The following is an 18,031-nucleotide window of genomic DNA, read 5'->3' on the forward strand; positions in this document are numbered from 1 at the left end:
AAACAGCACAGTGTGCAGCAACCCATAAAACAGCACAGTGTGCACTGACCCATAAAACAGCACAGAGTGCAGCAACCCATAAAACAGCACAGTGTGCAGCGACCCATAAAACAGCACAGTGTGCAGCAACCCATAAAACAGCACAGTGTGCAGCAACCCTTAAAACAGCACAGTGTGCAGCGACCCATAAAACAGAACGGTGTGCAGCAACCAATAAAACAGCACAGTGTGCAGCGACCCTTAAAACAGCACAGTGTGCAGCGACCCATAAAACAGAACGGTGTGCAGCAACCAATAAAACAGCACAGTGTGCAGCGAACCATAAATCAGCACAGTGTGCAGCGACCCTTAAAACAGCACAGTGTGTACTGACCCATAAAACAGCACAGTGTGCACTGACCCATAAAACAGCACAGTGTGCAGTGACCCATAAAACAGCACAGAGTGCAGCGACCCATAAAACAGCACAGTGTACAGCGACCCTTAAAACAGCACAGTGTGCAGCGACCCATAAAACAGCACAGTGTGCACTGACCCATAAAACAGCACAGAGTGCAGCAACCCATAAAACAGCACAGTGTGCAGTGACCCATAAAACAGCACAGAGTGCAGCAACCCATAAAACAGCACAGTGTGCAGCGACCCATAAAACAGCACAGTGTGCACTGACCCATAAAACAGCACAGAGTGCAGCAACCCATAAAACAGTACAGTGTGCAGCGACCCATAAAACAGCACAGAGTGCAGCGACCCATAAAACAGCACAGTGTGCAGCAACCCATATAACAGCACAGTGTGCAGCGACCCATAAAACAGCACAGAGTGCAGCGACCCTTAAAACAGTACAGTGTGCAGCAACCCTTAAAACAATACAGTGTGCAGCAAGCCTTAAAACAGCAGTGTGCAGCAACCCATAAAACAGCACAGTGTGCCGCAACCCATAAAACAGCACAGTGTGCAGCGACCCATAAAACAGCACAGTGTGCAGCGACCCATAAAACAGCACAGTGTGCACCGACCCATAAAACAGCACAGTGTGCAGCGACCCATAAAACAGCACAGAGTGCAGCGACCCATAAAACAGCACAGTGTGCAGCAACCCATATAACAGCAGTGTGCAGCGACCCATAAAACAGCACAGTGTGCAGCGACCCTTAAAACAGTACAGTGTGCAGCAACCCTTAAAACAGTACAGTGTGCAGCAAGCCTTAAAACAGCACAGTGTGCAGCAACCCATAAAACAGCACAGTGTGCCGCAACCCATAAAACAGCACAGTGTGCAGCGACCCATAAAACAGCACAGTGTGCAGCGACCCATAAAACAGCACAGTGTGCAGCGACCCATAAAACAGCACAGTGTGCAGCGACCCATAAAACAGCACAGTGTACAGCAACCCATAAAACAGCACAGTGTGCAGCAACCCATAAAACAGCACAGTGTGCAGCGACCCATAAAACAGCAGTGTGCAGCAATCCATAAAACAGCACAGTGTGTACTGACCCAAACAGCACAATGTGTACTGACCCAAACAGCACAGTGTGTACTGACCCACCAAACAGCACAGTGTGTACTGACCCAAACAGCACAGTGTGTACTGACCCACCAAACAGCACAATGTGTACTGACCCAAACAGCACAGTGTGTACTGACCCACCAAACAGCACAATGTGTACTGACCCAAACAGCACAGTGTGTACTGACCCACCAAACAGCACAGTGTGTACTCACCCAAACAGCACAGTGTGTACTGACCCACCAACCAACACATTGTGTACTGACCCACCAAACAGCACAGTGTGTATTGACCCACCAAACAGCCCAGTGAGTACTGACCCAAACAGCACAGTGTGTACTGACCCAAGCAGCACAGTGTGTACTGACCCACCAAACAGCACAGTGTGTACTGACCCAAACAGCCCAGTGTGTACTGACCCAAACAGTCCAGTGTGTACTGACCCACCAAACAGCACAGTGTGTACTGACCCACCAAACAGCACAGTGTGTACTGACCCAAACAGCACAATGTGTACTGACCCACCAAACAGCCCAGTGTGCACTGACCCAAACAGCACAGTGTGTACTGACCCAAGCAGCACAGTGTGTACTGACCCACCAAACAGCCCAGTGTGTACTGACCCAAACAGCACAGTGTGTACTGACCCATAAAACAGCACAGTGTGCAGCAACCCTTAAAACAGCACAGTGTGCAGCAACCCATAAAACAGCACAGTGTGCCGCAACCCATAAAACAGCAGTGTGCAGCGACCCATAAAACAGCACAGTGTACAGCAACCCATAAAACAGCACAGTGTGCAGCAACCCATACAACAGCACAGTGTGTGCAGCAACCCATAAAACAGCAGTGTGCAGCGACCCATAAAACAGCACAGTGTGCAGCGACCCATAAAACAGCACAGTGTGCAGCGACCCATAAAACAGCAGTGTGCAGCAATCCATAAAACAGCACAGTGTGTACTGACCCAAACAGCACAATGTGTACTGACCCAAACAGCACAGTGTGTACTGACCCACCAAACAGCACAGTGTGTACTGACCCAAACAGCACAGTGTGTACTGACCCAAGCAGCACAGTGTGTAATGACCCACCAAACAGCACAGTGTGTACTGACCCAAACAGCCCAGTGTGTACTGACCCAAACAGCACAGTGTGTACTGACCCACCAAACAGCACAGTGTGTACTGACCCACCAAACAGCACAGTGTGTATTGACCCACCAAACAGCCCAGTGAGTACTGACCCAAACAGCACAGTGTGTACTGACCCACCAAACAGCACAGTGTGTACTGACCCAAACAGCCCAGTGTGTACTGACCCAAACAGCACAGTGTGTACTGACCCACCAAACAGCACAGTGTGTACTGACCCACCAAACAGCACAGTGTGTACTGACCCAAACAGCACAATGTGTACTGACCCAACAAACAGCCCAGTGTGCACTGACCCAAACAGCACAGTGTGTACTGACCCAAGCAGCACAGTGTGTAGTGACCCACCAAACAGCCCAGTGTGTACTGACCCAAACAGCACAGTGTGTACTGACCCAAAAACCAGCACAATGTGTACTGACCCAAACAGCACAGTGTGTACTGACCCAAACAGCACAGTGCGTACTGACCCACCAAACAGCACAGTGTGTACTGACCCAAACAGCACAGTGCGTACTGACCCACCAAACAGCACAGTGTGTACTGACCCAAACAGCACAGTGTGTACTCACCCACCAAACAGCACAGTGTGTACTGACCCAAACAGCACAGTGCGTACTGACCCACCAAACAGCACAGTGTGTACTGACCCAAACAGCACAGTGTGTACTGACCCACCAACCAGCACAGTGTGTACTGACCCAAACAGCCCAGTGTGTACTGACCCATCAAACAGCCCAGTGTGTACTGACCCAAACAGCACAGTGTGTACTGACCCAAACAGTACAGTGTGTACTGACCCACCAAACAGCCCAGTGTGTACTGACCCAAACAGCACAGTGTGTACTGACCCACCAAACAGCACAGTGTGTACTGACCCAAACAGCACAGTGTGTACTGACCCAAACAGCACAGTGCGTACTGACCCACCAAACAGCACAGTGTGTACTGACCCAAACAGCCCAGTGTGTACTGACCCACCAAACAGCACAGTGTGTACTGACCCAAGCAGCACAGTGCGTACTGACCTAAACAGCACAGTGTGTACTGACCCAAACAGCACACTGTGTACTCACCCACTAAACAGCACAGTGTGTACTGACCCAAACAGCACACTGTGTACTCACCCACCAAACAGCACAGTGTGTACTGACCCAAATAGCCCAGTGCATACTGATCCTCCAAACGGCACAGTGTGTACTGACCCACCAAACAGCACAGTGTGCAGCAACCCTTAAAACAGCACAGTGTGCAGCGACCCATAAAACAGCACAGTGTGCAGCGACCCACAAAACAGCACAGTGTGCAGCAACCCATAAAACAGCACAGTGTGCAGCAACCCATAAAACAGCACAGTGTGTGCAGCAACCCATAAAACAGCACAGTGTGCAGCCACCCATAAAACAGCACAGTGTGCAGCGACCCATAAAACAGCACAGTGTGCAGCCACCCATAAAACAGCACAGTGTGCAGCCACCCATAAAACAGCACAGTGTGCAGCGACCCATAAAACAGCACAGTGTGTGCAGCAACCCATAAAACAGCACAGTGTGTACTGACCCAAACAGCACAGTGTGTACAGACACACCAACCAGCAGTGTGTACTGACACAAACAGCAGTGTGTACTGACCCAACAAACAGCACAGTGTGTACTGACCCACCAAACAGCACAGTGTGTACTGACCCAAATAGTACAGTGTGTACAGACACACCAACCAACACATTGTGTACTGACCCACCAAACAGCACAGTGCGTACTGATCCTCCAAACAGCACAATGTGTACTGACCCACCAAACAGCACAGTGTGTACTGACCCAAACAGCCCAGTGCGTACTGATCCTCCAAACAGCCCAGTGTGTACTGACCCAAACAGCACAGTGTGTACTGACCCACCAAACAGCACAGTGTGTACAGACACACCAACCAACACATTGTGTACTGACCCACCAAGCAGCACAGTGCGTACTGATCCTCCAAACAGCACAGTGTGTACTGACCCAAACAGCACAGTGTGTACTGACCCACCAAACAGCACAGTGTGTACTGACCCACCAACCAGCACAGTGTGTACTGACCCAAACAGCACAGTGTGTACTGACACAAACAGCACAGTGTGTACTGACCCACCAACCAGCACAGTGTGTACTGACCCAAACAGCACAGTGTGTACTGACCCACCAACCAACTCATTGTGTCCTGACCCACCAAACAGCCCAGTGAGTACTGACCCACCAAACAGCCCAGTGCGTACTGACCCACCAAACAGCCCAGTGTGCACTGACCCAAACAGCCCAGTGCGTACTGACCCACCAAACAGCACAGTGTGTACTGACCCAAACAGCACAGTGTGTACTGACCCACCAAACAGCCCAGTGCGTACTGACCCACCAAACAGCCCAGTGTGCACTGACCCAAACAGCCCAGTGCGTACTGACCCACCAAACAGCACAGTGTGCAGCAACCCATAAAACAGCACAGTGTGCAGCGACCCATAAAACAGCACAGTGTGCAGCCACCCATAAAATAGCACAGTGTGCAGCGACCCATAAAACAGCACAGTGTGCAGCGACCCATAAAACAGCACAGTGTGTGCAGCAACCCATAAAACAGCACAGTGTGTACTGACCCAAACATCACAGTGTGTACAGACACACCAACCAGCAGTGTGTACTGACACAAACAGCAGTGTGTACTGACCCACCAAACAGCACAGTGTGTATTGACCCACCAAACAGCACAGTGTGTACTGACCCAAATAGTACAGTGTGTACAGACACACCAACCAACACATTGTGTACTGACCCACCAAACAGCACAGTGCGTACTGATCCTCCAAACAGCACAATGTGTACTGACCCACCAAACAGCACAGTGTGTACTGACCCAAACAGCCCAGTGCGTACTGATCCTCCAAACAGCCCAGTGTGTACTGACCCAAACAGCACAGTGTGTACTGACCCACCAAACAGCACAGTGTGTACAGACACACCAACCAACACATTGTGTACTGACCCACCAAACAGCACAGTGCGTACTGATCCTCCAAACAGCACAGTGTGTACTGACCCAAACAGCACAGTGTGCACTGACCCAAACAGCACAGTGTGTACTGACCCACCAACCAGCACAATGTGTACTGACCCAAACAGCACAGTGTGTACTGACCCACCAACCAGCAGTGTGTTCTGACCCAAACAGCACAGTGTGCACTGACCCACCAAGCAGCACAGTGTGTACTGACCCACCAAACAGCACAATGTGTACTGACCCAAACAGCCCAGTGTGTACTGACCCACCAAGCAGCACAGTGTGTACTGACCCACCAAACAGCACAGTGTGTACTGACCCAAACAGCACAGTGTGTACTGACACAAACAGCACAGTGTGTACTGACACAAACAGCACAGTGCGTACTGACCCACCAACCAGCACAGTGTGTACTGACCCACCAAACAGCCCAGTGTGTACTGACCCACCAAACAGCACAGTGTGTACTGACCCACCAAACAGCCCAGTGAGTACTGACCCACCAACCAACACATTGTGTCCTGACCCAAACAGCCCAGTGAGTACTGACCCACCAAACAGCCCAGTGAGTACTGACCCACCAAACAGCCCAGTGTGCACTGACCCAAACAGCCCAGTGCGTACTGACCCACCAAACAGCACAGTGTGTACTGACCCAAACAGCACAGTGTGTACTGACCCACCAAACAGCCTAGTGCGTACTGACCCACCAAACAGCCCAGTGTGTACTGACCCAAACAGCACAGTGTGTACTGACCCACCAAACAGCCTAGTGCGTACTGACCCACCAAACAGCCCAGTGTGTACTGACCCAAACAGCACAGTGTGTACTGACCCACCAAACACACAGTGCGTACTGACCCAAACAGCACAGTGTGTGCTGACCCAAACAGCACAGTGTGCACTGACCCACCAACCAGCACAGTGTGTACTGACCCAAACAGCACAGTGTGTACTGACCCACCAAACAGCACAGTGTGTACTGACCCACCAAACAGCCCAGTGAGTACTGACCCACCAACCAACACATTGTGTCCTGACCCACCAAACAGCCCAGTGAGTACTGACCCACCAAACAGCCCAGTGTGTACTGACCCAAACAGCCCAGTGTGTACTGACCCAAACAGCCCAGTGCGTACTGACCCACCAAACAGCACAGTGTGTACTGACCCAAACAGCACAGTGTGTACTGACCCACCAAACAGCACAGTGTGTACTGACCCACCAAACAGCACAGTGTGTACTGACCCAAACAGCACAGTGTGTACTGACACAAACAGCACAGTGTGTACTGACATCCCAACCAGCACAGTGTGTACTGACCCACCAACCAGCACAGTGTGTACTGACCCAAACAGCACAGTGTGTACTGACCCACCAAACAGCCCAGTGAGTACTGACCCAAACAGCACAGTGTGTACTGACCCACCAACCAACACATTGTGTCCTGACCCACCAAACAGCACAGTGAGTACTGACCCAAACAGCCCAGTGCGTACTGACCCACCAAACAGCCCAGTGTGTACTGACCCAAACAGCCCAGTGCGTACTGACCCACCAAACAGCACAGTGTGTACTGAGCCAAACAGCACAGTGTGTACTGACCCACCAAACAGCCCAGTGAGTACTGACCCACCAAACAGCCCAGTGTGCACTGACCCACCAAACAGCCCAGTGTGCACTGACCCAAACAGCCCAGTGCGTACTGACCCACCAAACAGCACAGTGTGTACTGACCCAAACAGCACAGTGTGTACTGACCCACCAAACAGCACAGTGTGTACTGACCCACCAACCAACACATTGTGTCCTGACCCACCAAACAGCACAGTGAGTACTGACCCAAACAGCCCAGTGCGTACTGACCCACCAAACAGCCCAGTGTGTACTGACCCAAACAGCCCAGTGCGTACTGACCCACCAAACAGCACAGTGTGTACTGAGCCAAACAGCACAGTGTGTACTGACCCACCAAACAGCCCAGTGTGCACTGACCCACCAAACAGCCCAGTGTGCACTGACCCAAACAGCCCAGTGCGTACTGACCCACCAAACAGCACAGTGTGTACTGACCCAAACAGCACAGTGTGTACTGACCCACCAAACAGCACAGTGCGTACTGACCCACCAAACAGCCCAGTGCGTACTGACCCACCAAACAGCACAGTGTGTACTGACCAAAACAGCACAGTGTGTACTGACCCACCAAACAGCACAGTGTGTACTGACCCAAACAGCACAGTGTGTACTGACCCAAACAGCCCAGTGCGTATTGACCCACCAAACAGCCCAGTGTGTACTGACCCAAACAGCACAGTGTGTACTGACCCACCAAACAGCACAGTGTGTACTGACCCAAACAGCACAGTGTGTACTGACCCAAACAGCACAATGTGTACTGACCCACCAAACAGCACAGTGTGTACTGACCCACCAAACAGCCCAGTGTGCACTGACCCAAACAGCCCAGTGCGTACTGACCCACCAAACAGCAGTGTGCACTGACCCAGCAAACAGCCCAGTGAGTACTGACCCACCAAACAGCCCAGTGTGCACTGACCCACCAAACAGCCCAGTGTGCACTGACCCAAACAGCCCAGTGTGTACTGACCCAAACAGCACAGTGTGTACTGACCCAAACAGCACAGTGTGTACTGACCCACCAAACAGCACAGTGTGTACTGACCCAAACAGCACAGTGTGTACTGACCCAGCAAACAGCCCAGTGAGTACTGACCCACCAAACAGCCCAGTGTGCACTGACCCACCAAACAGCCCAGTGTGCACTGACCCAAACAGCCCAGTGTGTACTGACCCAAACAGCACAGTGTGTACTGACCCACCAAACAGCCCAGTGAGTACTGACCCACCAAACAGCACAGTGTGTACTGACACAAACAGCAGTGTGTACTGACCCACCAAACAGCACAGTGTGTATTGACCCACCAAACAGCACAGTGTGTACTGACCCAAATAGTACAGTGTGTACAGACACACCAACCAACACATTGTGTACTGACCCACCAAACAGCACAGTGCGTACTGATCCTCCAAACAGCACAATGTGTACTGACCCACCAAACAGCACAGTGTGTACTGACCCAAACAGCCCAGTGCGTACTGATCCTCCAAACAGCCCAGTGTGTACTGACCCAAACAGCACAGTGTGTACTGACCCACCAAACAGCACAGTGTGTACAGACACACCAACCAACACATTGTGTACTGACCCACCAAACAGCACAGTGCGTACTGATCCTCCAAACAGCACAGTGTGTACTGACCCAAACAGCACAGTGTGCACTGACCCAAACAGCACAGTGTGTACTGACCCACCAACCAGCACAATGTGTACTGACCCAAACAGCACAGTGTGTACTGACCCACCAACCAGCATGTGTGTTCTGACCCAAACAGCACAGTGTGCACTGACCCACCAAGCAGCACAGTGTGTACTGACCCACCAAACAGCACAATGTGTACTGACCCAAACAGCCCAGTGTGTACTGACCCACCAAGCAGCACAGTGTGTACTGACCCACCAAACAGCACAGTGTGTACTGACCCAAACAGCACAGTGTGTACTGACACAAACAGCACAGTGTGTACTGACACAAACAGCACAGTGCGTACTGACCCACCAACCAGCACAGTGTGTACTGACCCACCAAACAGCCCAGTGTGTACTGACCCACCAAACAGCACAGTGTGTACTGACCCACCAAACAGCCCAGTGAGTACTGACCCACCAACCAACACATTGTGTCCTGACCCAAACAGCCCAGTGAGTACTGACCCACCAAACAGCCCAGTGAGTACTGACGCACCAAACAGCCCAGTGTGCACTGACCCAAACAGCCCAGTGCATACTGACCCACCAAACAGCACAGTGTGTACTGACCCAAACAGCACAGTGTGTACTGACCCACCAAACAGCCCAGTGAGTACTGACCCACCAAACAGCCCAGTGTGCACTGACCCAAACAGCCCAGTGCGTACTGACCCACCAAACAGCACAGTGTGTACTGACCCAAACAGCACAGTGTGTACTGACCCACCAAACAGCCTAGTGCGTACTGACCCACCAAACAGCCCAGTGTGTACTGACCCAAACAGCACAGTGTGTACTGACCCACCAAACAGCCTAGTGCGTACTGACCCACCAAACAGCCCAGTGTGTACTGACCCAAACAGCACAGTGTGTACTGACCCACCAAACAGCCTAGTGCGTACTGACCCACCAAACAGCCCAGTGTGTACTGACCCAAACAGCACAGTGTGTACTGACCCACCAAACACACAGTGCGTACTGACCCAAACAGCACAGTGTGTGCTGACCCAAACAGCACAGTGTGCACTGACCCAAACAGCACAGTGTGTACTGAACACCAACCAGCACAGTGTGTACTGACCCAAACAGCACAGTGTGTACTGACCCACCAAACAGCACAGTGTGTACTGACCCACCAAACAGCCCAGTGAGTACTGACCCACCAACCAACACATTGTGTCCTGACCCACCAAACAGCCCAGTGAGTACTGACCCACCAAACAGCCCAGTGTGTACTGACCCAAACAGCCCAGTGTGTACTGACCCAAACAGCCCAGTGCGTACTGACCCACCAAACAGCACAGTGTGTACTGACCCAAACAGCACAGTGTGTACTGACCCACCAAACAGCACAGTGTGTACTGACCCACCAAGCAGCACAGTGTGTACTGACCCAAACAGCACAGTGTGTACTGACACAAACAGCACAGTGTGTACTGACATCCCAACCAGCACAGTGTGTACTGACCCACCAACCAGCACAGTGTGTACTGACCCAAACAGCACAGTGTGTACTGACCCACCAAACAGCCCAGTGAGTACTGACCCAAACAGCACAGTGTGTACTGACCCACCAACCAACACATTGTGTCCTGACCCACCAAACAGCACAGTGAGTACTGACCCAAACAGCCCAGTGCGTACTGACCCACCAAACAGCCCAGTGTGTACTGACCCAAACAGCCCAGTGCGTACTGACCCACCAAACAGCACAGTGTGTACTGAGCCAAACAGCACAGTGTGTACTGACCCACCAAACAGCCCAGTGAGTACTGACCCACCAAACAGCCCAGTGTGCACTGACCCACCAAACAGCCCAGTGTGCACTGACCCAAACAGCCCAGTGCGTACTGACCCACCAAACAGCACAGTGTGTACTGACCCAAACAGCACAGTGTGTACTGACCCACCAAACAGCACAGTGCGTACTGACCCACCAAACAGCCCAGTGCGTACTGACCCACCAAACAGCACAGTGTGTACTGACCAAAACAGCACAGTGTGTACTGACCCACCAAACAGCACAGTGTGTACTGACCCAAACAGCACAGTGTGTACTGACCCAAACAGCCCAGTGCGTATTGACCCACCAAACAGCCCAGTGTGTACTGACCCAAACAGCACAGTGTGTACTGACCCACCAAACAGCACAGTGTGTACTGACCCAAACAGCACAGTGTGTACTGACCCAAACAGCACAATGTGTACTGACCCACCAAACAGCACAGTGTGTACTGACCCACCAAACAGCCCAGTGTGCACTGACCCAAACAGCCCAGTGAGTACTGACCCACCAAACAGCAGTGTGCACTGACCCAGCAAACAGCCCAGTGAGTACTGACCCACCAAACAGCCCAGTGTGCACTGACCCACCAAACAGCCCAGTGTGCACTGACCCAAACAGCCCAGTGTGTACTGACCCAAACAGCACAGTGTGTACTGACCCAAACAGCACAGTGTGTACTGACCCACCAAACAGCACAGTGTGTACTGACCCAAACAGCACAGTGTGTACTGACCCAGCAAACAGCCCAGTGAGTACTGACCCACCAAACAGCCCAGTGTGCACTGACCCACCAAACAGCCCAGTGTGCACTGACCCAAACAGCCCAGTGTGTACTGACCCAAACAGCACAGTGTGTACTGACCCACCAAACAGCCCAGTGAGTACTGACCCACCAAACAGCACAGTGTGTACTGACCCAAACAGCACAGTGTGTACTGACCCACCAAACAGCCCAGTGCGTACTGACCTACCAAACAGCCCAGTGCGTACTGACCCACCAAACAGCCCAGTGTGTACTGACCCAAACAGCACAGTGTGTACTGACCCACCAAACAGCACAGTGTGTACTGACCCAAACAGCACAGTGCGTACTGACCCACCAAACAGCACAGTGTGTACTGACCCAAACAGCACAGTGCGTACTGACCCACCAAACAGCACAGTGTGTACTGACCCAAACAGCACAGTGTGTACTGACCCACCAAACAGCACAGTGTGTACTGACCCAAACAGCACAGTGCGTACTGACCCACCAAACAGCACAGTGTGTACTGACCCAAACAGCACAGTGTGTACTGATCCACCAAACAGCCCAGTGCGTACTGACCCACCAAACAGCCCAGTGTGTACTGACCCAAACAGCACAGTGTGTACTGACCCACCAAACAGCAGTGTGTACTGACCCAAACAGCCCAGTGTGTACTGACCCAAACAGCACAATGTGTACTGACCCACCAAACAGCACAGTGTGTACTGACCCACCAAACAGCCCAGTGAGTACTGACCCACCAACCAACACATTGTGTCCTGACCCACCAAACAGCCCAGTGAGTACTGACCCACCAAACAGCCCAGTGTGCACTGACCCAAACAGCCCAGTGCGTACTGACCCACCAAACAGCACAGTGTGTACTGACCCAAACAGCACAGTGTGTACTGACCCACCAAACAGCCCAGTGAGTACTGACCCACCAAACAGCACAGTGTGCACTGACCCAAACAGCCCAGTGCGTACTGACCCACCAAACAGCACAGTGTGTACTGACCCAAACAGCACAGTGTGTACTGACCCACCAAACAGCACAGTGAGTACTGACCCACCAAACAGCCCAGTGTGCACTGACCCACCAAACAGCCCAGTGTGCACTGACCCAAACAGCCCAGTGCGTACTGACCCACCAAACAGCACAGTGTGTACTGACCCAAACAGCACAGTGTGTACTGACCCACCAAACAGCCCAGTGCGTACTGACCCACCAAACAGCTCAGTGTGTACTGACCCACCAAACAGCCCAGTGCATACTGACCCACCAAACAGCCCAGTGCGTACTGACCCACCAAACAGCCCAGTGTGCACTGACCCAAACAGCACAGTGCGTACTGACCCACCAAACAGCCCAGTGCGTACTGACCCACCAAACAGCACAGTGTGTACTGACCCAAACAGCACAGTGTGCACTGACCCAAACAGCACAGTGTGTACTGACCCATCAAACAGCCCAGTGCGTACTGACCCACCAAACAGCACAGTGTGTACTGACCCAAACAGCACAGTGTGCACTGACCCAAACAGCCCAGTGCGTACTGACCCACCAAACAGCACAGTGTGTACTGACCCAAACAGCACAGTGTGTACTGACTCACCAAACAGCTAAGTGTGCACTGACCCACCCGACAGCCCAGTGCGTACTGACCCACCAAACAGCACGGTGTGTACTGACCTAAACAGCACAGTGTGCACTGACCCACCAACCAGCACAGTGTGTACTGACCCACCAAACAGCACAGTGTGTACTGACCCACCAACCAACACATTGTGTACTGACCCAAACAGCACATTGTGTACTGACCCAAACAGCACAGTGTGTACTGATCCTCCAAACAGCACAGTGTGTACTGACCCAAACAGCCCAGTGCGTACTGATCCTCCAAACAGCCCAGTGTGTACTGACCCAAACAGCACAGTGTGTACTGACCCACCCAGATGGATTGCAGGCCTTCAGGAAGACTGGTCACTGCCACCTTCTCACAGACACCTTAGTGAATGACAGCAATGGCTGGCCTGGTTAACTGCACTAACAACTAGTGAAAGAACAAAAGAATGATCGCAAAAGCCCCAATCAAATACCTGGTACCATGCAACTTGGAACATCAAAACTTCAACCAAATGTTGTCCAGGAATTCCAAGGAAAATGCGAACAGGACATGGTGAATCCTTGGAGCTGACCTGCTGATTGTTCGGGAACATGGACAGATTGGCTAAAGAAGTAAATAAAAATTTTTTTTAGAAAGTTGAGGACACAGCAGGAGAAGGAAAGAATTAAAATGTATTGAAGAGTGTGGGAACTCTTCTTGCCTTGTGCAGGTAAGACTGTCTTTAAAAGAGTCTGCTTTAAGTTAATTTCCATGTCTATCACTCCACCAATCTGCTCAATGCATTCTAGCTACTGTCATGTGGTGCTTTTGGTTTGGCTTACATATCTAAATAACCTATCAATTTCGGAGAAACAAGTTATGGCTTTACAGGACATTGGGCAGGCCACTTTTGGAATACTCTGTGCAGTTCTGCTCTCCCTTCTAAAGGAAGGATGTTGTGAAACTTGAGAGGGTTCAGAAAAGATTTACAAGGATGTTGCCAGGGCTGGAAGGTTTGAGCTAAACAGATAGGCTGACTAGGCTGGGGCTGTTTTCCCTGGAGTGTCAGAGGCTTAGGGGTGACCTTGTAGAGGTTTATAAAACCATGAGGGGCATGGTTAGGGTAAATAGACAAGGTTTTTTTCACTGGGGTGTGGGAGTCCAGAACTGGAGGGCATGGTTGAGGGTGAGAGGGAAAAAATTTAAAAGGGATCTCTGTTTTCACACAGAGGGTGGTGTGTGTATGGAATGAGCTGCCAGAGGAAGTGGTGGAAGTTGGTACAATTACAGCATTTAAAAGGCATCTGTGTGGGTATATGAATAGAAAGGGTTTAGAGAGATATGAGTCAAGGCTGGCAAGTGGGACTAGATTGCGTTGGGATAAATGGTCGGCATGGACAGGTTGGACCGAAGGGTCTGTTTCCATGCTGTACATTGCTACGACTCTGAGTCAGGTTTTTGGTGTTGAAATATCTGAAACCGTGCTGCTGAGCTGACCACTTTGGAATATAAAGCAATTTTGGCAATGTGAGGTCACGACCCATCACAGGGATGGACGACTCTAATCAGTGAGGAACGACTGAAGTGAAGTTGTAATGATTGACTGGGTCTATTTCAGCCTGAGATTGCCAGCTAGAGGTGGGGGAGAATTATGAATGAAAGAAACTAGCGGGGGAGGGGGGGAGGGGGCGCGGGGGTTGGGGGGGTGGGGGGGGAGCTGTTTCAACGCTCAAAAACCGTGGGAATTGCTGCCATGGCAATACTTTGGTGTAACCGGTGAAACTGTTCACTGCTTTTCCATTGTCAACACAGCCTTTGTAAAGACATCCGAAGCCAGAACAAAAGCAGACTGTTGCCATCATTTTGTGTGTCCCAAGTGTGTGCTATCCCACTTTGTTTTGTCTGTTGAGTTTGCTGAATGAAAGTTTGACCTGAATTCATGTAGAATAATTGAGATTAACTTGAATTGTTGAAAGCTGGCTTTTGTTTCCATGACATTCTGACTACGGAGATGATTTCTGGATGCATTGGGTGGTGTTAAATGTAATCTTTCTGGCTTTAAGTGGATCGATTTATAATTTGACAAATTAGCCCCTTGGGCTACAGGTTTGAGAGGCAGACGGAGATAATGAGACAGGGGATGACAGAATCGGGGCTGGTATGAACTGAATGGTCTTCCTCTGTGCCAAAAATAGCACCATGTCTCAATAGTACTGAGGTTTCAGCAAATTCTGTGATGATGCTCTCTGCTGCTTATGATCAGGTGGAAATGGTTCATTAGTTTTAAGAATTTATGTCTGCAGCAAACGGCAAACATCAAAGCTCCAGAATTTGGACGAAAGGCTTGGCACTTAAAGACTTTCAAGCCATTTGTCCTGAGATAAAGTGTGAGGGAAGTATGGAAGCTGAGGGGACCCGATGGCCTAGTGGGGTGATCACAAGACTATTCATCTCGGAGGTCATAGAACTGTACAGCACGGAAACACGTCCAGGCCGACCAGATATCCCAACCTAATCGAGTCCCACCTGCCAGCACCCGGCCCAGATCCCTCCAAACCCTTCCTGTTCATATACCCATCCAGATGCCTTTTAAATGTTGCAATTGTACCAGCCTCCACCACTCCCTCTGGCAGCTCATTCCATACACGTACCACCCTCTGTGTGAAAACGTTGCCCCTTAGGTCCCTTTTAAATCGTTCCCCTCTCACCCTAAACCTATGCCCTCTAGTTTTGGACTCCCCCATCTCAGGGAAAAGACCTTCTCTATTTATCCTATCCAAGCCCCTCCTGATTTTATAAACCTCTATAAGGTCACCCCTCAGCCTCTGACACTCCAGGGAAAACAGCCCCAGCCTCTCCCTTTAGCTCAAATCCTCCAACCCTGGCAACACCCTTGTAAATCTTTTCTGAACCCTTTCAAGTATCGCAACATCTTTCTGATAGGATGTGGGGGGGAGAACTCAGCTAATGTTCTGGGGACTTGGGTTCAAATCAGATGGTGAAATTTAAGTTCGGTATTAAAATTAACACATTTCATGTTGACCATGAAATCATTGCCAGTTGTCAACCTACCTGTCTCAATGAGTTGTACTCTTCCCTGTACATGGCAATGGTACAGTTCAAACCTCACCGTGAACCTGAGTACTGAGGGATAGCTTACACCTGGAAATGCTGGTCTTCAAGTAAGGTGCTTTTCTGTGATTGATGAGGAAACTCCTGCTGTTTCTCTTTGTGGGATTTCTGGGTGCCCATCTTCGAATCTCAAGCGCCTCATGAAAACTTAAATTCATGTTGCCTTTCATTTGTAAACATCAATAATTGCATATGTTTGAATACTTTCTGCTTCATCCAACACAGAAGGAAATAAGCTGCATCATATCGCATCTTCCTGGACCAATTTTGGAGGGATATGGACCGTGGGAGGTGGGACCAGATTGGGTTGGGATATCTGGTGAGTGTGGATGGGTAGGACCGAAGGGTCTGTTTCCGTGCTGTACATCTCTATGGCTCTATGACTCCAGGTTCATTAAAATCCTTCAGCAAAGGAAATCTGCCAATCTTACCTGGTCTGGCCTACACATGACTCCAGACTAAAAGCAATGGGGCTTAGTCTCAATTGCCCTCTGAAATGGCCTCTGCGCCATTCACTTGTACTAAGTCTCAACAAAAAAATGAAAGTGGCTTCAACACCGGAAAAGACAACGGCAGAAGCAGCCCCGTTGACCCTGCAAAGTCCTCCAGCATTACGTCCAGGGGCTTGGACCAAAATTGGGAGGGCTGTCTCACAGGCTGCCATAGACAAACCCACGGAATCGCACCTTACAGACAATGCCCCATCGCCATCCCTGGATTTGGCCTGTTCCACCAGGATGAGAGACCCAGCAGAGGTGGCAGCATAGTGGGACACAGTCAGGAGGGAGCCCCCCACACCCCCCTCCCCCACTGCGAGTCCTCATTGACTCTGGGCCCCATATAATCTCACAGCTTCAGGTCAAACATGAGCAAGGAATCTACCTGCTGGTTACCACATACTGCCCTTCCTCGGCTGATGAATCAGTCCTCTTTCAGCTTGTACAAGACTTGGAGGAAGCACTGAGGGTGGTAAGAGTGTAAAATGTACTCTGGGTGGGGGATTGATGAAGGGCTCTGGCCCGAAATGTCGATTTTCCTGCTCCTCGGATGGTGTCTGACCTGCTGTGCTTTTCTAGCACCACGTTCTCAACTCTGATCTTCAGCATCTGCAGACTTCGCTGTCTCCTGGGGGATTGCAACGTTCATCATCAACAGTGACTCGGCAGCAGTATGACAGCTCAGGCTGGTAGGGTCCCAAAGGACCTAGCTGCTGGACCGGGTCTGCGGCAGGTGGGGAGTGAACCAACAAGAGGGAAACACAGACTTGACCCCCATCCTCACCAATCTGCCAGCTGCAGAAGCATCTGTCCATGGCAGTATCGGTCAGAGTGACCACCGCACTGTCCTTGTGGAGATCAAGTCCCGCCTTCACATTGAGAATAACCTCCATTGTGTGGTCTGGCACTATCAATGTGCTAAATGGGACGGACTTCGAACAGATTCTAGATCAGAGTGGTGCTGGAAAAGCACAGCAGTTCAGGCAGCATCCGAGGAGCAGGAAAATCAACGTTTCGGGCAAAAGCCCTTCATCAGGAGCAGAGGCAGAGTGCCTGCAGAGTGGGGAGAGACAAATGAGAGGAGGGTGGGGGGGTGGGGAGAAAGTAGCATAGAGTACAATAGGTGAGTGGGGGTGGGTACGAAGGTGATAGATCAGAGGGGAGGGTGGAGCGGATAGGTGAAAAGAAGATAGCCAGGTCGGACAAGTCATGGGGACAGTGCTGAGCTGGAA

General features: G+C 51.0%; 1 long non-coding RNA gene across 1 annotated transcript in view; it reads right to left on the reverse strand.

Annotated features, from left to right (window-relative positions):
• LOC132832844 (uncharacterized) overlaps positions 1-18,031 on the reverse strand; it is a 46,146-nt gene that overhangs the window by 15,842 nt on the left and 12,273 nt on the right. The window contains exon 2 of the long non-coding RNA XR_009646994.1: positions 13,664-13,794. This is a non-coding gene — a long non-coding RNA (uncharacterized LOC132832844). The remainder of the gene's footprint in view (positions 1-13,663; positions 13,795-18,031) is intronic.

The sequence above is a fragment of the Hemiscyllium ocellatum genome, chromosome 35 (assembly GCF_020745735.1).
Source record: "Hemiscyllium ocellatum isolate sHemOce1 chromosome 35, sHemOce1.pat.X.cur, whole genome shotgun sequence".
NCBI classification, from domain to species: Eukaryota; Metazoa; Chordata; class Chondrichthyes; order Orectolobiformes; family Hemiscylliidae; genus Hemiscyllium; species Hemiscyllium ocellatum.